The sequence below is a fragment of the Capra hircus genome, chromosome 12 (genome assembly GCF_001704415.2).
Source record: "Capra hircus breed San Clemente chromosome 12, ASM170441v1, whole genome shotgun sequence".
Taxonomy (NCBI): Eukaryota; Metazoa; Chordata; class Mammalia; order Artiodactyla; family Bovidae; genus Capra; species Capra hircus.
Genome location: NC_030819.1, coordinates 5,416,500 through 5,439,484, shown reverse-complemented (window position 1 = coordinate 5,439,484; position 22,985 = coordinate 5,416,500).

Here is a 22,985-nt window from a genome sequence, read left to right as displayed (position 1 = left end):
CTAACCATTTCTTCATATATTGATAGCGTTCATTGTTATCCTTCTTTCTAGTTGTTATCAGTATTACGGGCTTAAAATGATGTCATGATTTTAACTTGCATAGCCCGTATTATCAGCGCAGTTGACAATCTTTTAATGTATTGTTAGCCGCTAAGTTTTCTTTCTGAACTGACTAGTTTCACATATTAATCTAGTTGCATTATGGGCTTTGCTGGTGACTCTGATGGTAAAGAATCTGCTTACAATGTGGAATAGCTGGGTTTGATCCCTGGATAGGGAAGATCCCCTGGAGAAGGGAATGGCTACCCACTCCAGTATTCTTGCCTGGGAAATCCCATGGACAGAGGACCCTGGCGGGCTACAGTCCATGGGGTCACAAAGAGTCAGACACAACTGAGTGACTAACACTTTCACTTTCAGATGAATACAGTTTGTATTTAAAAGTTAAGACATTGTTCTCCATACACAGGTTTCATCAAATAGCATATTAATCTTTTGCTTTTAAAATTACACATACACTATTTCGAAATTGCTTTTCCTATGATATGAGATGATGGTGTCCAACTTTTTTCACTAAAGGGTGAGCCAGTTTTCTCAGATCATTTAGTTAAGAATGTCACCATGTACACTTTGATCACCCAAGCCACTTTTTCAAGGCAAATTGCAACGTGGATGTTTTGGGACTCACTACTATATTTTATTCAACTCTGCTCTTTTATCAGTTCTTCAGTATTTCAATTGCCTCAGCTGTTTTAAGCATTTTATTCTGAACACATTTTAGAATACAGAAAAATTTGCTAAAATAAAAAGAAGTGTTTCCTTATCTCTTTCTTTCAACTTCTCCTAAAGCAAACACCACACAGAATCATTGTACAATGATCAAAAATGAGAAATTAACATGAGCACGATATCGCTATCTGGACTAAAAACCTTACTCAAGCTTGTCCTACATTCCCACCAATGTTCTTTTTAATTCATCTTATGTTTTTGAAGATTATGTTCTCCTTTGGCATTCTCTCTCGAAATTGCTTTATCTCTTCATGCATATGCATCCTTTCATGTTAAATTTAGAGTTAGTTGGTTGTAATTCTGTCCCAGTTGAATTGAATGGAATTATAATAATATCAGACAAATGGGGAAATTTGACATTCTTATGATAACAACTTGTCTCATAGTGTTTTTCTTCTTATAATCTATTACCTTTTTCTACAATAGATCTTATTGTTTTCTCCGTAAATGTTCTATTAATTTGTTGTTGAGATTAATCCCACTTGTTTCTTTCTTGCTCTAAGAAATCTTATTTTACATTCTTTTTATGTTCTTACTTCTATCAAAATTTTATCCACACAGATTTTTAAAATTTAACTTGTTTATATAGTATTTTCACAAATACAAACAAGATCACTTCCCTTTTCAGGTCAGAACCAATGACTGTGGCCAAATCTTTGATTTTAGTGCTTATATTTCTTAATAATACATTTGCATTCCTATTTTTCATTCCATAAGTTTAGGCACAAATTATTTTCTAAGGTAATGACTTAACTCTTTTTATTCCAGTTCCATCTGACTCTAAAAATATGAATATGTGCATAATCTGATCACTGTTTGTACAATTATGCTTGCTTTTTAGAAGACCATGCAGTTCTATGTTCAGATGCTAAGGCATGCCCCACGCTTTGTGAGCCCATGGACTGTAGCCCACCAGGCTCCTCTGCCCATGGGATTTCCCAGGCAAGGACATAGGAGGGGGTTTCCATTTCCTTCTCCAGGGGATCTTCCTGACCCAGGGATTGAACCTGTGTCTCCTGCCTTGATTGGCAGGTGAATTCGTTACCACTGAGCCACCTGGGAAGCCTATATATTAATAGAAGACCAGGGTTACTTACATTTTCTGCATTTTTCTGGTATCATGGGGTACTTTTTACATTCTCTTACTTTTCTATGTGTTTATTCATAATTCAGCCCAATGCTCCTCTTCGTGAGATGACCATCTGCATTAAGTAATAGATCTTTTTTGCTGGAGGGAGTGTCTCCTGCAGTAGTTTGACTGATTCTGATCTAAGTCTATTGCTCTGCACACCTGACGATACAGCTCTGTCTTAGCGTCTCCTTCTATCGCCTTTTTGGCACTGCGCCACCCGCATCTTGACTTTGTTATCTTCTTTCTTGAAATGCTCTTCTGTTTGAATGAAGCACATCTTTCAGTAGATAGACAAGAAAGGGGGATTGTGAGGTAAATATTTAAAATATTTGTTCTTAGTTCAGTTCAGTTGCTCAGTCATGTCCAACTCCTTGCAATCCCATGGACTGCAGCACACCAGGCCTCCCTGTCTGTCACCAACTCCCAGAGCTTGCAAAAACTCATGTCCATTGAGTCGGTGATGCCACCCAACCATCTCATCCGCTGTCGTCCCCTTCTCCTCTTGCCCTCAATCTTTCCCAGCATCACGGTCTTTTCCAGTGAGTTAGTTATTCACATCAAGTGGCCAAAGTATTGGAGTTTCAGCTTTAGCATCAGACCTTCCAATGAACATTCAGGACTGATCTCCTTTAAGATGGACTGGTTGGATCTCCTTGCAGTCCAAGGGACTCTCAAGAGTCTTCTCCAACATCACAGTTCAAAAGCGTCACTTCATCAGCTCTCAGTTTTCTTTATAGTCCAACTCTCCCACCCATACATAACTACTGGAAAATAAAAAATGTTTGTAGGTCTGAAAATATCTTTCATCTACCAATACAATAGATTGATTGCTCAGCTGGATATAGAACATCGTGGCTGGGAATTATTTTCCTTCAGAGTTTTTTAATGGATGGCTTCTACCTTGCAGAGTTGCTGTTGAAAATCTGAAGCCACTTTGATGCCCTAGTCTTTTACATAAACTTTTTTTTTGCCCCTGAAAATTCTATCTGTAGAAATAGTTGAGCAGGAACCTGGATAATACGAAGGGATAAACTAGTTCTTAAGACAGTGTAAGAGGTGGCTATATTCATTTCCTGTGACTACTGAAACTTATTACCACAAACTTGGTAGCCTAAAGACAATATAGCTTTATTTTCTTACATCTATGGAAAACAAAAGGCTGAAATGAATCTTACAGAGCTCAAATGAAGGTTTTTTCCTACCTGGAGGCTCCAGGAGAAAATTCACACCTGTCTCTTTCAGTTTTAGTACCCACCAGCATTCACTTTCGCTTTTCACTTTCATGGATTGGAGAAGGAAATGGCAACCCACTCCAGTATTCTTGCCTGGAGAATCGCAGAGACAGAGGAGCCCAGTGGGCTGCCATCTATGGGGTCACACAGAGTTAGACACGACTGAAGCGACTTAGCAGCAGCAGCAGCAGCATTCTTTGGTTTGTAGCCACATCAACCTACTCTCTGCTTCTAGAGCACCCTGCCTTCTCTTCTCTAGTCAAGTCTCTCTCAGCCACTCTCTTTAAAGGACACTTGAGACTGCCCCAAATTACACTGGGACTACATTGATGGGCCAAAATGATCTCTGTTTAAAAATTCTTTTTAAAAAAATCTCCAAAGCCCTTTATACCATATGTCATATTCATAGTTTAGAGGGAATCAGATGTGAAAATATTCAGGAGACAATTATTCGACCTTCCACAGTGGTCAATCAGAAAGGAGAAACAGTCAAAGACTTTTTCTTTTTCTTTTTTTTTTTTTTTGATGTATTAAATTTGGCTAAAATATAACATGCCATGGGAAAGTAGAACAGAGGCTGGAGTGAAAGGTGAGCGTTGACTTTGTGCATGGTGTGAGAATTCAATTAGACAGTCACATATAAATAGTTTCCTTAAATTCAACAAGAAGAGAGCTCTCTTTTTGGAAAATACAGGTCCTGACTAGTTTAGGTCCCCAAGTATTGCTCTTAACAGCCATTATTATTAGAGATATGGGACTTGGGACTTTTCTGGTGGTCCAGTGGTTCAGACTTCACTTTCTGATGTGGGCGGTTGGGGGTGGGGTGGGGTGGGGTGGGGTGGGGTGGGGGGTGGGGTGGGGTGGGGTGGGGGGTGGGTACCATGCCAGGTCAGGGAGCTTAGATCCCCTATGCCTTATGGCCATAAAACCAAAACATAAGATGGATACACTATTATAACAAATCCAATAAAGACTTTGAAATCATGATCCACCTCAATCAAATTAAAAAAAAAAAAAGAAATGTAAGACTGAAGATTTTTAGGGAACAAACAATATCCCTGATTACAATAACAATGAAAGCTAATATTTATCATTAATTTGCTCTGTGGAAAACTGTTCAGTGAGATTTTACATTATTCCTTCATTCAGTTTTTACCACAGTCTCATTATCCTCTTCATATTCCAGATGATATATTATATAACTGGACCATGTTTTAATCTGAAGTTAGAGCTGAGATTCAGACTCAATTTATTGTGAAGACAGTTGGAAAGACCACCAAACATACTTGGAGAAAAAAAAAATGGGGAAAAATCCTTTCCTTTGTAGCTTCTTGCTGTAGGGCATGTCACAGTAATGAATAAAAGGGTCAGTTCTAGCAAGTTTACTTCAAGAATACAATGTAATTAATACAAAATAAATATTTTTAAAAGGGTAGAGCATAATTAAAATATACTAATTATCAATTTCACAATACTCCAGTTTTTCCTAAGTATGTTTAATTGACCAAGGTCAATTATTACCACTCAGAGTGATTTAATCTTCAAATATTGTGAATTTTTGCCTGGCCTAGGTCATAGTTTCCTAATTAGTGGATTCCACATTTAAATTCCAGAGACTAGAGTAACTTCTCTGCTTTAAAATCCTGAAAAGTTCTGCCAAAATACATTTTGGCTGTGAAATTCTGTTTTGTTTTATTTCCCCTGGTGCAGGTAAGGAAAATACAAAAGCAATCCTCTTTACCTTATGATTCTACACTTCCCAATAGAAAAGACATTAGGTTTTAATTATTGTTCTCCAACTACTCAAAGCAAGTTAATTAATTTGTGGAATTTAAAATGTTATAAATTCTGGAACAGTACAAAGGCCTATTGCTTTGGTAAAGCTGAGAACGTTGATAGGGTGTCTGTTTCCTAAGTTTCATTTTCTCTTTTGCAATAAATTGATCCTCATTTAGTGGTCAGGGGAGTCTTTGCAGGGCTGTTCAAATAAATTCATCTGCTTTTGGTTTGGGGCCTCTTTACTCTTTGCATTTCTAATTTTCTCCAGTATGTAGTTCTGTATCCAAATGGCTGGATTGAATCACTGAATGTTGATGCAGTCCTCCATGTATATGTGCCAATGGGATTCACTGTCTCTTTGCACACGCATCTGAAAAACAGAGCATATTTCCCCTCCCCTATTCAGTCTTACTGGACTTGGGTCTTTATTTTTCTGCTGTCTTCACTCTACACATTCTTCCTGATAGACTCTATCTTTGCCCCTGGCTTCAGCTGTCACTTATATACCGACATGCATTCTTAATCCATGCCTCCTTTCTGAGATTCAAGGTAATAGGCACAAGTTCCTCTTGGGCATCATTGCTAGGTGGTCTCTTAGAATCTTAAGTTCAACACGTACACAACCCAACAAACCGTTCTTTAGATCCTCACTCCAAACCTGAGCATTTTTATATTTTTTTCACCAGTAAATGGCATCTCCATGTACATACATATCTGAACTTATGATCTGCCTAGCTGTCTTCTTTCTCTGGGATTCTTAATTTGGACTGCTCTTTAAAATCACCTAGGGAATTTTATATAATACTAAAGCTGAACCCCACAGCAGATTCTGATTTAATATTTCCAGGTGAAGCTAGGGCATTCACGTTTCTTAAAAGCTGACCAGGTGATTAATTACAGTCACGGTTAGGAGCTACAGCTCCATCTCATACAAACTCCGTCAGTTTATCAAATCTGTAAGTCGCTGGTTCACAACCTTAGCTGGACCCTGCAATTGTCCGGGGAACCTGGAAAATACACTGTTATCTGAGTCTTGCCAGTTTTCCACCCAGGGCTAAGAACTAACCCTGTTGACAATACCTCAGTATATGATCCTTGACAATGCCATTTTAACCCAGATTTGCTTTTCTGGTTCAAACAGAGAAATTCTCCTATAGTGTCTTCAAGTTTTCCCCCCTTCAATATTATCTCTTCTCTGCTACCAAAGAGATATTCCTAAAACACAAATTTGACTGTAGTCCTCCTTGTCCTAAAATTCTCTTTCAGAGAACCATATGACTTCTGTAGCATCCTGAAAATGTATTTCTGATAAATCAATTTTACCAGCAAAGAAACCGATGTCACAGATTTTTTAATAACTTTCCCACAGTTACAAAAGCAAAGAGCAGTGGTACTGGCATTTGGGCATAAGTATAAATGACTCTAAACATCATATCTTTTCTAGAGTTCATTGTTGTTATGTAGCCGCTAAGTCGTGTGTGACTCTTTGCAATCCCATGGACAGTAGACAATCAGGCTCCTCTGTCCGTGGGATTTCCCAATATTGGGGTGGGTTGCCATTTCTTTCTCCAGGGGATCTTCCTGACCCAGGGATCAAACCCAAGTCTCTTGTGTTAGCAGGGGGATTCTTTACCAATGAGCCACCAGGTTGATATTGGTAATTAGATGAAATATTCCTGTAAAAACAATTTGAGTCTCTTATTGCAAGAGAAATTTCAATAAAGTGAGTGGCTGCTAATGATAAAGAAGAGAGAACAATGACAAAACAACACGTATGAAAGACTTCACTGCATATTTCTGCATTGTTTAGATAAGTAGTAAAATTTTAGGCATAAACTATTACAAAGTGACCTATACCACCTGGAGTATTTTTATTCAACAACATTCATAGTAATCACTCTAAGCGTTTCAGCTAGACCAATTTTGCAAACAGTTCTTAGTGCTTTAGCTGAAACTGTTCAACAAGGTCTAGTCAATAAGATTAAGGGTTTCACACTCTAAGTGCACAAAAAAGCAAACAAAGAAGTCAAACATCTGTGACTCCAGATGATGAGAATTTAGAAGCCTTCTTCTTTCTGGATTGCATAACGTTTAGAATCTCAGATGACTGCAATATTACTCTAAAGATGGTTATCTTTAGGCAGAAGTCAAGCTAGTGTAATGGTTCTGAATGCAGAGAGCTTGAAAACACTCTCTGAGGAAACAAAAGATTATAAGAAGCTCCATTGTAGTTCATATCATCTCTATCTTTTCATCTATCTTCTGTCTCTTTCAAATATAATACTGTGCATTACATGTTTAAAGTATCACCATGAAATGCCACAGGATTTAAAGCTTGTATCCATTTAAAAGTAACAACGCAACAACAAAGAGAGAGTGCTGTAATTCCGAATAACTCAAGATGTGGCCACAGCAACACCATGATATGCTTTCCCTGTGGTCCACTGCACTGCGAACATTCATGGAGTCCATGTGCTAACCTTTTTCTGAGATTCGCAGCCAACCCCCCAGCCACTCCTCTTGAGCCAATTAAGTGGACTACTTGTCCTAACTTGACCTCTGGCCACTATTGATTTATCCAGTAGTGTTCACTTGATACAAGCTAGGTCAGTGAAGAGTCTCTTAGTTTTCTTTCTTTTTTATTTTTTTCCTTAGGTAGATTTAAGAAGGTTCATTCCTTTCTGTATGTGGCTGAAGTCTTACACTATGCATTTTAGGAGTTATCATTTACTAGATGTTGGCCCTAAGAGGAGAAAGCCAGTCTACTGTGAGAAAGGAGAATAGAGCTAAAGTGAGAGATTCAGAGAAAGTTCGGGGAGTTTTCTGGTCTCTGTTTTTGTTTTGCTTAACCTACAACCAAATGTCTTTGCTTCCTAGATTTTGGTTGGTCAGCACTCTTTGAGGTTCATTAGGTGATAGTCCCTATTTATCTTTGTTAGTCTAACGTGTATCTGAAACATGTATTTGTTCAATCACCCTGTTTAGATGGTTGCCTGAAATGTTATAGATGCCTCATTGTGCAGCCTGCATCTCTATGGAATGGAGCAGATATAAAAGTAAGAAGCCAAGGATTTCCTGGATAAGCCACTGATTTATGGTGCTATTCAAAGCACTTAAAAACCAGTCAAATCAGTTGTCAGCTATAACCCACGGACAGCACCAGTTTAGACTAACTGAACTTGCCTCCTGCACTAGTTATCTCTGCAAAGTCAAAGTCAAAGACAGCAAGAGAACCTGTGTCTTCCTAGGAGAAAAGAGAGCATGACGTCACCAGGCATGATTTAAAATTTATGAAGAGTGATAAATTGCGCAGGATTTGGAAGCAGACAAATCCTTCATGTCAGTCTTTGAACAGATTTATCAGGCAACCATCTAAACAGGGTGATTGAACAAATACATGTTTCAGATACACGTTAGACTAACAAAGATAAATAGGGACTATCACCTTATGAACCTCAAAGAGTGCTGACCAACCAAAATCTAGGAAGCAAAGACATTTGGTTGTAGGTTAAGCAAAACAAAAACAGACCAGAAAACTAAAGAGACAGAAACTAAAATCAAATTAGGTATAAAATTAAGAAATGGCTGGTGATCTGCAAGAAAATTTTAAAATATCTTGGTCACTTCCATAATTTTTATTTTACTTATTTTCTTCCTTTTCTGTAATTTCCTTATCAAAATTGTGGATTGGAAAAACGATGCCTCTCCAAATTCAAATAAAATGACATGGAAAATTTTAAAGCACGTAAAAATATCTTCATGAAAAATATCGCTCAACCCACCACTTTACTCGTGTGTCAGAATGTAGCAGGGCAATCTGAGGACAGAAAGATGAAAATTATGAATACTTCTTCTCTAAAGTAATTCATGATTGCGCAGGATTTGGAAGCAGACAGATCCTTCATGTCAGTCTTTGAACAGATAGTGTGTTTTCTGTATGAAGCTGTGCGTGCAATCACTCACCATCAATATGAAAAATGTTAAACTCTTTAAAAATAGATTTGGGAAGCTAAAGGATGCTTATATATCTTGGGGAAAATAGATTTTAGAATAGTTAACTGATGCTATTTTTTAAAGATTTTATTTTTACAGCAGTCTTATGCTATAGCAAAAACTGAACAGTAAGTAGACATTTCTCATATACCCTCCGATCAAGCATGTGTCAACATTCCCGACCAGAATGGTATATTTACTATAACTGATGAATCTTCATGGACACATCGTTATCACTCAAAACACAAAATTTACATTAGAATTCATCTCGCTGTATATTCTGTGGCTTTTGACAAAGGTGTAATGATGTGTAGCCACCCTTCCTGTATCATAAAGAATACCTTTACTGCCCATCCCATGACAATTCTCTGTGCTCCCCCAATTTATATCTCCCTCCCCTCTAACCTCTTGAAATCATTGATTTTCACTCTTGCCATTTCTGAACCTTTCCCATAATATCATACAGTTGAAATCCTGCAGTATATATCCTGTTCGGATTGGCTTCATTTACTTATTAGCAGGGCTTTAAGGTTTCTCCATGTCTTTTCATGGCTGGATAGATCTGTTATTTTCCATACTGAATAATACTCTATTGTCTGATTCTACTACAGTTTATTTATTCTTTCACCTACTGAATGGAATGGCATCTTGGTTGCTTTCAAGTTTTGGCAATTATGAATAAAGCTGCTAAATACATTCTTGTGCAGCTTTTTGTGTGGACACAGGTTTTCCAGGTCATTTGAGTACTGAAGAGTATGACAGCTAAATGCTGCTGTAAGGGTATGCTTAATTTTATAAGAAGTGGCCAAAGTGTCTGCACCATTTGGCACTGCCACCAGCGATGAATGAGCGATCCCGTGGCTCCAGTCTCACCAGGCACACGGTGTTGGTGGTCTTCTCCTGGCCATTCTAACAGGTGTGTCATGCTATGTTGAAATGAAATTATAGACATTTCATTCAATAGCCATCTCTGGAATAATATCATGTGGAAGGCTATATTGAAAGGTGTTAAATAAACACACACACAAATAAATGCGGTCATAGCATTTGCCTGAAAGCAATGGAACCCAACTCCAGTACTCTTGCCTGGAGAATCCTATGGACGGAGGAGCTTGGTGGGCTGCAGTCCATGGGGTCACGAAGAGTCGGACACGACTGAGCGACTTCACTTTCACTTTTCACTTTCATGGATTGGAGAAGGAAACGGCAATCCACTCCAGTGTTCTTGCCTGGAGAATCCCAGGGACACAACTGAAGCAACTTAGCAGCAGCAGCAGCAGCCCCACCCCAACCAGCCCCAAATATATATCCAGTATAAATGGGCTTCCCAGGTGGCGCTAGTGTGAAAGATTTTGCCTACCAAAGCAGGAGACTCAGGAGACTCAGGTTAGATCCCTGGGTCTGAAAGGTCCCCTGGAGGAGGAAATGACAACCCACTCCAGTACTCTTACCTGAAAAATTCTATGGATAGAAGAGACTGGTGGGTTACAATACATGGAGTCGAAAAGAGTCGGACACAGCTAAGCAACTGAGCATGCATACGCACATCGCATAATTGTAGTAACTACAATTACCAGTTTTCTCTTAGGGGAAAAATGCAAATTGAAACACTGATGAGAACATTTCAGAAACTTGAGGTCTAATCAAAAACAAAGGGAAGGTTAAGAAACCTGTTCTGACCAGAAGAGCAAGACAACTGAATGTCAGGTGGGATTCTCCAGCAGAAAATAGACGTCAACAGAAAAGTTGGAGAAATCTGAATCAAGCCTGCTGCTGCTGCTGCTGCTAAGTTGCTTCAGTTGTGTCCAACTCTGTGCGACCCCATAGACGGCAGCCCATGATGCTGCCCTGTCCCTGGGATTCTCCAGGCAAGAACACTGGAGTGGGTTGCCATTTCCTTCTCCAATGAATGAAAGTGAAAAGTGAAAGTGAAGTTGCTCAATCGTGTCCAACTCTTAACGACCCCATGGACTGCAGCCCACCAGGCTCCTCCTAGCTTCCAGTTAATAGTATTTTACCAAAGTTAGTTTTTTAGTTTTGACAAATACATTACTGTCATGGAAGATGATAACATGATAAGGAGTAATTGGACAAAATGTATTGAGAATTTTATGAATTATCTTTGCAACTATCTATAAATCTAAAGTTGATCCAGAAAGAAAAAAAGAGTCAGTAATGCCACAGGTACCTTCCAAAAGTCATTTCCTTGTTCTCCAATTGATTTTAAGAAAAAAAAAATGCAGGTTTATTCCACTGAGAATATGTGATGGGAAGAGGAAAAATGGTATAGAGTTATGATAAATCTAATTGAATTAAACAGAAGCTAGACTCTTGCCAAATTCCTTATGTAAATGATTGTAGGGGACACTGTATGAGAAGATATTGCAAATAAATTAAAATAGAGGACTACTGACTGTGAAGATTTGCTTACACTCATTTCTGGAAAGAAATCATGTCCACCCTTCATGCTATAAGTAAGGTTAGAAATAAAACCCAGAGAAAACCTAGAATTTACAATGGACCTCAACAGCATAAATATTTTAGTAAAAGTGTGTTCCACATATCGCATTTGTTATTTATCTTAAATTTAAATTTAACTGGGCGTCTTGTATTTTATCTGGCAAACCTACATAGAGAGTACCCTCCCAGCCAGTGGCAGACTGCCTATCTCAATAAGACCACATCTAAAAGTGGTTTACATTCTACTGGGAAAGATAGCAATGTATTTAGGCACTTGAAAGCATGATACAATGCGAAAGATTCCAAAGTAGGAATTTGAAATACTTTGAAACTTTGAAACCTTTTGGAGAGAACATTTAATTAGAACTGAGGGAATTAAAGAGGCCTAGTAGAAGATATGGTGTTTATACCGAGTTTCTAAAAAATGTAGAAGTTATGAAAATTTAAAGACAGGTATATCAGGGTATTATCAACAGTATGAGGAAATGACATAAATTCAGAGAGAAAATGTTTACCATGGCATAGTAGGTGAAATTGTCTATTCTTGGGACTCGGAAAACTGCTTCTGGGGGCGGGGGGAGGGGGGGAGCGCTATTTTCCTAGAACTCAAATTCAAATGGAGAGAAATGAACAAAACCTCATCAAATAATTGATAAGAATGAAAAGGTATGTAAAATATGTTCTATAAAAAATAAAGTTAAGGGAGATTCAGGCTTACCAGTTGGCACTAGTGGTAAAGAACCGGTCTGCCAGTGCAGGAGATGTAAGAGACAGGTTTTCATCCCTGTGTTGGGAAGATGCCCTGGAGGAGGAAATGGAAACTCCCTCTATATTCTCACCTAGAGAATCCCATGGACAGAGGAGCCTCGTGGGCTACAGTCCATAGGGTCGCACAGGGTACTAAAGCAACTTAGCAAGCAAGCAAGTAAGGGAGATTCAGAATGATAGAAGAGGGTTCAATTTTATATAAAATTATCACAAGTAAGGTAACATTTGAGCAGACAAGTGAAGAAAAAGGAAGGAAGTTATTCAGTTATTTAGAGGAAGTTCAGTTCAGTTCAGTCGCTCAGTCTCTTTGTGATCCCATCAATCGCAGCAGGCCAGGCCTCCCTGTCCATCACCAACTCCCGGAGTTCACTCAGACTCACGTCCATCGAGTCCGTGATGCTATCCAGCCATCCCATCCTCGGTCGTCCCCTTCTCCTCCTGCCCCCAATCCCTCCCAGCATCAGAGTCTTTTCCAGTGAGTCAACTCTTCGCATGAGGTGGCCAAAGCACTGAAGTTTCAGCATTAGCATCATTCCCTCCAAAGAAATCCCAGGGCTGATCTCCTTCAGAATGGACTGGTTGGATCTCCTTGCAGTCCAAGGGAGAGGGAAAAGCAAATCTAAAAGCTTGGGTGTGGGACCACGTGTGCTATGAAAAGATAGAGACCAGTAGAGCTGGAACAAGACTTTAAACGGGGACAAAGTAGGTCTGAGAAGGGTAAATGGATCCAACCACGTAAGCCCTGCTAGTTCGTGAAGAGCAGAACGTTCTTGGAGTCCTCTGAGCAGAGAGGTGACACATGATTCAGTTCATAAAGGAAGACTCAAACCTTGCTCGGGAGCTTGGCAGACAGTAACAAAGGTGGAAGCTAAACAGCCAATGAGGAAGCCGTCCTGATGGTTCCACTGATATCAACCAATGGGGGTGCTGTCCGTGATGTTCCAATGGCAACAGCCAATGAGGAAGCTTCCATGATGTTTCCACTGAGATGAAGCTATAAGGAGGCTGTCCAGATACTTCCAATGAGAAGTAAAGGGCCCCAGTTACACGATTTATAGTAAAGGTTGGACACGTAGGATTTGTTCATGGATCAGAAGTGAAAGAAGGTGAGCACTCAGAATGACTTCAAATCACAGAGTCATAAATTAGCAAGAGATGTTGGAAAATAATATTGATACCATTAAGCAAATGAGTGAATGAAATAGTGAGACAAATAAATAAAGGTTGTTACTAATTAATGGACGGCTTTTTAAATATTAGATTGAGAAGACTGGGATTTCATGATGTAGATCTTAGGGAATCACAAAAGGTTTTTTGAGTAGAGGAATATGCTTAAATATGATACAATATATAATACATTATAATATAATACAATTTAATGTAAGGTATAATGTAATATAAATTGCCTCATTTTTTTTTAACTTGAGGTGGAAAAGTTTGATTTAATCATTGTTTGATTTATGACATAGTGATTATTTATCCCCCTACATACCACCCCAGACCCAGCCTATTTCTTTTCACCACAAAACTCTTAGAAATTGTCCCATTTAAAAAAAAAAAAGGACTTCAAGATTGCAATATTCTCTTTTCCCCCTTCCTTCTCCCTTCTTTCCTTTCTCTATAGCATTCTGTATTATTAATTAGTGTACAGAAAATTGGTATTCTCATACACTGATTGCAAGAATATTAAAAGGTATGATTTTTGTAGAATCTAAACTGGTGTGATTCACCAGAAACTAAAAATACGCATACTCTTTGAGCTACAAAGATTGATTTAGAAATGCAACTTACATTAATAAAAATAAATATACAATTTTAGGTGAGTATGCATGGGTTTTCACTCTTTCCAGTCATGTCTGACTCCTTGTGACTCCACGGACTGTATTTTGCCAGGCTCCTCTGTTCATGGGATTTTTCAGGCAATACTACAGTGGGTTGCCAGTTCCTCCTCAAGGGGATCTTGCCAACCCAGGGACTGAACCTGCATCTTCTGCCACTAATGCATTGGCATGTGAATTCTACCACTGAGCTGCGTGGGAAGCCTTGAGCCACCTGGGATAATTATTACAGAATAAATTGAAATACTATGGAAATGCTTGAAACTGGGGATTATTACTGATTTTAGCTAAGATTTAAACAATGAGGTAAATAGTTGTTTATCTACTGAAAGAGAGAGAGACCTGAATAGTTATGCTTCATATAGTGATAAAATAGTTATCATATTTTGGTAAATAAATATTTATATGTAAATATTTATATATATATATATACATATATATATATATATATGTATATATGTCACCATCCCTGGGATTCTCCAGGCCAGAACACTGGAGTAGGTTGCCATTTCCTTCTCCAATGCATGAAAGTGAAAAGTGAAAGTGAAGTCACTCAGTCGTGCCTGACTCTTCACAACCCTATGGACTGCAGCCTACCAGGCTCCTCCATCCATGGGATTTTCCAGGCAAGAGTACTGGAGTGGGTTGCCATTGCCTTCTCTTTTCTTTGTAAAGTTTTTGTTTCTTTAATAAAACAGCAAGCTCAATGAGAGACAAGGATATAACACCCTTAAGATACTATGTTAATAGTGGATTAATAGTATAGACAAATTTTCTAAGTTATTTGATAATGCAAAAATAAAAATTTATCAGCAATCAAAAGCATGCCATTCATTAAAACACAGCAAGTTAAAATATTTTTATCATGTTCAAAGAAATAAATAAATGGGTCTTTTCAACACAAATATTTAATCCCTTTCTGTATCAGCAGAAAGAAAAGGGCAGATATGCTAGAATAATATTCCTTGAAATATTGGTTTGAAGCAAACATTTTTAAGCTTTGTGGGGGACTGGTGATATTAGCCCTAGATAATGGATTACTACACTTAAAGCAAATGCAGGAGATTCTGCCACAGGCAAAATACAAGATTTCCCACAACAGTTATAGTTCTACTAGGGCCATTTGGATGAAACTTCATGGTATTACAAGACCTGTTTTTAATATAGTAACAAACACTAAGCAATTCCAAAATGCTTACCCTTAATTAGAATGAACTTCGCCTGAAGCCAGATTATAATGTATTTGTTATTTCACTTATCACAATTAAACAAACACATAACTTAAACATGTGATGATTAGCAATCACTTTGAATTCTTTATAAGGTACATAATTTGGGGGGGGGTCATCAAATATATATAGCCACCATTCTATTAGGTCTCTTTTTTTTAGAGTTTTTTTTTTGTTGTTGTTGTTAAGTTCTTTGTAGTGATGACTTGTAGTAAACAAAAAATAAATCTACTGTTAAAACTATATTGCTTATTAAATATCCATCATGGGTATCTATTTGAAATTTTCACATCATCAAAGACCTGGTTTATCACACTACAGGAAGCCAAAGACCTAATGCTCTCTCTTATGAAACAATCTTTTACTTTATCTTCAGTACCTTTTTCTTTTTTCTCTTTACCGTTCAATTTACTTATAAGAGCAAAGAAAGCTGAGGGAGACTGCTTGCTTTCAATGCCTGGTAATGATGATGGTTAATAGCCTTTTGTGTTTTCAGTTCAGTACCGTTCAGTCACTCAGTCATGTCTGACTATTTGTGACTCCATGGACTGTAGCGTGCCAGGCTTCCCTGTCCATCACCAGCTCCTGGAGTTTACTCAAACTCATGTCCACTGAGTTGATGATGCCATCCAATTGTCTCATCCTCTGTCACCTCCTCCTCCTGCCTTTAATCTTTCCCAGCATCAGAGTCTTTTCAAATGAGTCAGTTCTTCATATAGGGTGGCCAAAATATTGGAGTTTCAGTTTTAGCATCAGTCTTTTCAATGAATATTCAGGACTAATTTCTTTTAGGATGGACTGGTTGGATCTCCTTGCAGTCCAAGGGACTCTCAAGAATTTTCTCCAACATCACAATTCAAAAGTACAAATTCTTCAGCTCTCAGCTTTCTTTATGGTCCAACTCTCACATCCATACATGATGACTGGAAGAAACATAGCTCTGCCTGAGTGGACTTTTGTTGGCAAAGTAATGTCTCTGCTTTTTAATATGCTGTCAAGGTTGGTCATAGTTTTACTTCCTAGGAGCAAGCATCTTTAATTTCATGGTTGCAGTCACCATCTGCACATATTTTGGAGCCCAAGAAGATAAAGTCTGTCACTGTTTCCATTGTTTCTCCATCTATTTGCCATGAAGTGATGGGACCAGATGCCATGATCTTTGTTTTTTGAATGTTGAGGTTTAAGCCAACTTTTTTACTCTCCATTTTCACTTTCATCAAGTCTCTTTAGTTTCTCTTTGATTCCTGCCGTAAACGTGGTGTCATCTGCATATCTGAAGTTATTGTTATTTCTCCCAGCAACCTTGATTCCAGCTTGTGCTTCATCCAGCCAGCATTTCTCATTATGTACTCTGCATATAAGTTAAATATGCAGGGTGACAATATACAGCCTTGATGAACTCCTTTCCCAATTTGGAATCAGTACATTGTTCCATGTCCGGTTTTAACTGCTGCTTCTTGACCTGCATACAGATTTCCCAGAAAGCAGGTAAGGTGGTCTGGTAAACCCATCCCTTGAAGAGTTTTCCACTGTTTGTTGTGATCCACATAGATGAAGGCTTTAGAATAGTCAATGAAGCTGAAGTAGATGTTTTTCTGAAATTCTCTTCTTTTTCTATTTAGTTACTATTTTCTATTTACTCGTTTGGGGAAATAGTAATAAGCAGTAAGCTTATCATTCTAACATTCAAAGTTTGTGTTACTTGAAAGTATTCATGTAAATTATATGAACTGAGTTTGAACATGGAATAAAGAGGAATTGTTTGTATTTTACAAAAAACAAGGCTTAAATGCAAAATATCTTACTTATTTGAAAAACTCTGTGATGCTGGGAAGTAGAATTCTATGGGCCTTTTGTTCTCTAACAAAGGACTGATTAAGGTACTTCTTGGGCTTTTCTGTAATGAATCAGCTATGGTGACCTCTGTTCCCATGTAGGATACTAGCTAAATGGTTCCCTGGAAGACATTCTACTACTGATCCATCTTAGCTATTGCTTTCAGACTAAAACATTTAGTAAGAAATGTAATTAATAAGCACAGATTAGTCTTATGTGTTATACTTAGTTTATACTAGTCTTTCAATATATTCAGGTCTTACCAAATTAACTGCTCTATACTGGTGGCAAATCACTAAATACTGTTTAAATTTAATTTGAAAATGTTGACATGTTTAAGAAATGCTTCATGTCTTCCTTGTTTTCTGGATGCAGCATCAATAATTATTCATATATCAAATAAAGAGTAAGGAGATTTTAAACAGAAATTAAAATGGAGAAATAAGTAAAAAGCAGGAAAATGAGTCTTTTGCATTTCAGAACTCAGGGACAAGCCATGACTATAGATATCTTAATATCTCATAAGCTTAGATTTCAGTTAACATGGGAGCCCTTCCTTAAATACTTGAAGATCACTGGAGTATTTATTATTTCTTAACAAAGTTTTTTTTTTTTTTAAAAGGTAGTACATCAGCTCTAAAATGAAAACAATTGGATTTGAAAATTCATAAATGTAATACATATTTTTTGAGGTTCACTGTTTTAATGCAGTAGTTTGAAAATTAGAACAAAAGAGACTTAATGTGTTTAGAATTCCAGTGTATCATCATCTTATGAAGTGAAGGGATGACTTCAGATCCTTTTATTTTCATCCTTATGTTAAAACAAGCTGAATTGAAACATCTTTGTCTTTGCTCATGAAATCCCACAGAAGTAACTCTCTTGACTTGAGGTTAATTAGAGCTGTGTCATTACAGCATTAACCCAATCAATATTTTACAGTGAGAAACTTTCCTGTTTTTCACATTGTCTCTTAAAATTTTGAACAGGTGGTGTAATAATGTCTTATTAAGTAACTTGATCATTGATTTATGATTTGCGTTTAACAGCCCATAGGACATACTGCTTTATGTACTGAAAACTTGGAAATCTGCTGTCCTCAGAGTCCAAACCGCATGAAGGAGATACTCCATAAAAATCATTCTGTAAGAGTTTATAGTTCATATGCAATATTTCTTCATATTTTTTTGAAAAATATAAAGCATTCAGTGACACTCTGCTATGCCCTGTGGTATTAATTAATCAGCTCAAAATACTTGTGAGTCTATGATTTCCTCAGAGTGATATATAAATAGTAGCTCTTTTATGTTTAGCTTATAAATGAGGAAATGAAGATATATACATGCCACATAAATATATAAATAGACAAAAATAAAATATATATGTAGCTACTAAAATTGTATATAAGTTGTATAGTATATACACACTTGTCTTAATGGTTTCTGAATGACGGCAGGATCAAATATGAACACCTTCAAATTCTAAAATAACACTTTTTTGTTTTAGAAAACATAAAAATTGCATAACCTCCTGAATTTTGAATGATTTACTCTAGTCAATTGTATTAATTTGACTAAACTAAAGAAGGAAAGAGGCATTGTTTTTATATATTTGATTCTTCAAGTTTCTATTTGTATTCTAGGTATTTTTCTCTTAGTTCTCTACAATATAACTTTAAAATGTACTTTTTCAGGCCCAAATGATTGTTGTTTTGGAATCCATAACTGTATACGTGCTGATAAATAAATGAGACGACACAAAGGCTTGTACTGAGTCAGTTTAAGAAACACTTTTTAAAAATTATTTCTATAGATGTAAAAATATAATGAATTAAGAAATTTTCAAATTCTTCACTAACATTTCATGTTTAGTCTTTTAAGTATGTGCCGAGAAATTGATACTTTTATAATCTTCCCAACAGTGGTCTTTAGCCATTGGCCGTTTTAATTCTGGGGCTATCTGGGTGGTGCTAGTGGTAAAGAACTTGCCTGCCAATGCAGGAGACATAAGAGATCCAGGTTCAATCCCTAGATTGGGAAGATCTCCTGGAGGAGGAAATGGCAATCCACTCAGTGTTCTTGCCTGGAGAATCCCATGGACAGAGGAGCCTAGTGGGCTAAAGTCCATGGGGCCACAAAGAGTTGGACATGACTGAACACATTATAGTTTTAAGACATCTCATGTATAGAAGACATAATCTTAATGTAGAAAATCAGAGTGAATGTGGAGATTCTTTTTAAAAAATTTCATACAAGCTGTGTGTGTGTGTTTAGGGTATAAATGCAAACAGATGTCTGATGTGTACCTTTACCGAGGAAATGCGCAGAATAGATGGGTACCTTGTATTTTTCTTTCTTTTTAACAAAACTGCTTCAAATTTTTACTCAAAAGAAAATCAATGAACGCTTCAAAGAAGACAAATATATGTCTAATGAAGCACAGTGATTTTTTTTTCATTTGTTGAGAGTGCCAGGTATTTAAATATATAATATTTAAATATAGGGGAACATTTATATTTATATTTTCTCTTTTGTTGGTGTAAACAAAAAGGGAAGGATCCCAATAGTTACATTTTTTATTTTTATGCATCTTCTAAATTAGCAGGCTCTAACTCCAGTGCCTGAGCATCATATTGATTGAGCAAACTGACTGAAGGTGACCTAGGTTCTGGAGGAATTTCCAAGCTCCGTTTCATGGGCAACTGGAGACCATGAAGATTGCTATGTTAATGTAATTGATATCGAAGGGAGTAGGCATAGTCATGGTTTTTAGAATGGAGAATTCAGCCTTAGAGAGCAGAATATTGTCACCAGGGAGTATGGACAGCCTTGACCTAAATAAGATCCAAGCAACCTGGATCCCTGAAACCAAAGTGTATGTTCTTGTCATGGATTCTTTTGAACAACACATTTTATGATACAATACTCTGAAGGTATCATAAGCCGCATACATTTATTCTGGTTTTCACTGCTGATTATATCTACTAGTGGTAGTAAGTCAGACACTCAGGGAGATATTCAATTTTCAGATGAGGTTATATCATACTGAAATCACTAATACTATCCAGTCATATCCAGAGCAAGTCAATAAAGCCCTTGCAAGTAAAGGTGAAATATGGAAAAAATTAGACTATGCTCCTCTCTGATCTTGTATGTTCAGCCCATCCTTGTCTGCCTGGCATGGTGTCCTGCTCAAGATTAAGGTGAAGTAAATATATTTTGGACTGATTGATTAAATAGATATTCATGTAGAATGAGGGAATGAATGAATACATAAGTAAATCTTTCCTTCTGTGTGGATCTAACCCTGGAAATGAATACTTTGCTGTGCAAGAAATAAAAGGAGATAGAAATGAGGAGTGTCTTGAAGGAAAGATTTTATTCAAGCTAGGATGGTTTCATAGGTAAGAGGTATGGGGTAGAACAATTTCCCTTTCTGTCATTAACTTTGCATTTCATTCAATATATTGTTAAAATACTAAGATATCATGTTATAATGGATAATTATATTGTTATATAATTATATATATTATATTGTTATGTGGATAAACAAGATTATTAAAGTACCAATCTTAAGAAATATTCTAATATTCTTACCAATAGCCTCTAAGAAATAGTTGATCCTTTATCAGAAAAACATTTTTATTTTATTATATATGAGAGAAATAAACACACAAAAGTAATAATTAACATGACCGTTAGAAGTCAGAAATGCTCTCCCAAAGCATTCATTGAAGACAGTATCAGAAAACATTAGAAACAATTAAAGTGTGCTACTTTGGAGGATGGAAAAACTGCTCCCAATCACAACCTAATAGAGATAATGCTTAGCTAGGAATAGAAGGAGATGGTGTGATACAATTTTATGAGTCACTAAAATACTGCATCTGTGTAAAACAAACAAAAAAAATATAGAAACAACAACATGGAAGATGATATGGAAGGACAGTGGTACTCACTGTCCTCTGCTTAGGTGGAGAGCTCTGTGCCCTTATTACAGGGTGGCTGTGAGGGGCGCCGAGTATAGGCTGGGGGCATTCTGAGGCGTGTCCATACCTCATTCCCCGATTCCGACCTTAACGTTGTGTTCCCCTCTTTCCTTAAACTTTCTAAGCCTCAGTTTCCTCTTCACACCTCAAGAATATACTGATACTTATATTGTTATAATAAAATATTATTGATTCCTGCCTACAGAAAGGTTTAGCATTGGTGACTATGTTCAACAAATATTACATGTTTACATTTTTATCATTTTTAAAGTATACTGAAATAATTTGATTATGGAAAGAATGCTTTTTGAGAAAATATCAAATATGATTAGACAAATCAAAATGAATTTTGAATATATAATACATGTTGGAGGAAGTGCAAATATTTAACTCTGAAACCAATAATAAAAATAAGGTGTAACTTTGTCATAAGTAGCATATGCATTAAGTACTATGTTTTTTATCTTACTAGAACAAACAATAAATGATCATAAATATTAATCAGGGCAAATTGATGTTGAACATACAAAGATGGCAGGCTGTATGCTGGTAGACATTATATAAAATTCATATTAAAGTTTCAGGATAATCATAATTATAAGTTAGATTTTCATATTTGGAAAAATAGTATGAAAAGCCTCTTGATGAAAATGAAAGAGGAGAGTGAAAAAGTTGGCTTAAAGCTCAACATTCAGAACACTAAGATCATGGCATCTGGTCCCATCACTTCATAGGAAATAGCTGGGGAAACAATGGAAACAGTGTCAGACTTTATTTTTGGGGGCTCCAAAATCACTGCAGATGGTGATCACAACCATGAAATTAAAAGACACTCCTTGGAAGAAAAGTTATGACCAACCTAGACAGCATATTGAAAAGCAGACACATTACGTGGCCAACAAAGGTCCGTCTAGTCAAGGCTATGGTTTTTCCAGTGGTCATGAATGGATGTGAGAGTTGGACTGTGAAGAAAGCTGAGCACCAAAGAATTGATGCTTTTGAACTGTGATGTTGGAGAAGACTCTTGACAGTCCCTTGGACTGCAAGGAGATTCAACCAGTCCATTCTAAAGGAGATCAGCCCTGCGTGTTCTTTGGAAGGAATGATGCTAAAGCTGAAACTCCAGTACTTTGACCACCTCATGCAAAGAGTTGACTCATTGGAAAAGACTCTGATGCTGAGAGGGATTGGGGGCAGGAGGAGAAGGGGACGACAGAGGATGAGATGGCTGGATGGCATCATCGACTTGATGGACGTGAGTTTGAATGAACTCCGGGAATTCGTGATGGACAGGGAGGCCTGACGTGCTGCGATTCATGGGGTTGCAAAGAGTCGGACATGACTGAGCGACTGAACTGAACTGAACTGAACTGAGTAGCAATAATAACATTTTATAACTACATATATAATAAAGTATGCTATTTATTTATTAATAATATTAATACATAATCATAACAATTTCCACCTGCCATGGATTCTTCTAAACCCCTTATTGATACTGTCTGAAAGATAAAGGACTGATCCAAATGCTTTTTGTCTTGAATTCATCACCCACTTCACAGATTGTAATTCTTAGTGCTCTTCAGACTTCATACAGTTTCAAGAGAAATTGAAGATTATTAAATACGGCTTACAGAAAATGCACAAATATGGTTTCAGGTATGCACATATAACAAGACAAGGTAAGGAAATACAAGACTCAGTGAAAATATCCTGAAGTAGCCAGCATTGCTGTGGGTTATACAGCCTGTGGGTTATTGCTGTGGGTTTGAGAGCCCAGGTAATCCCTTTCAAGTCAAATCTTGTGCTAATTTGCATGGCTTCCTTCAAAGACTAATTAATTTAACAAGAAACAGGACAACTCAAAGGTAAAGTAAGAGTCAACATACTACTTCACTCTATCTTGGACTCAATGCAAATATCCTCTTTATTAAAGGATTA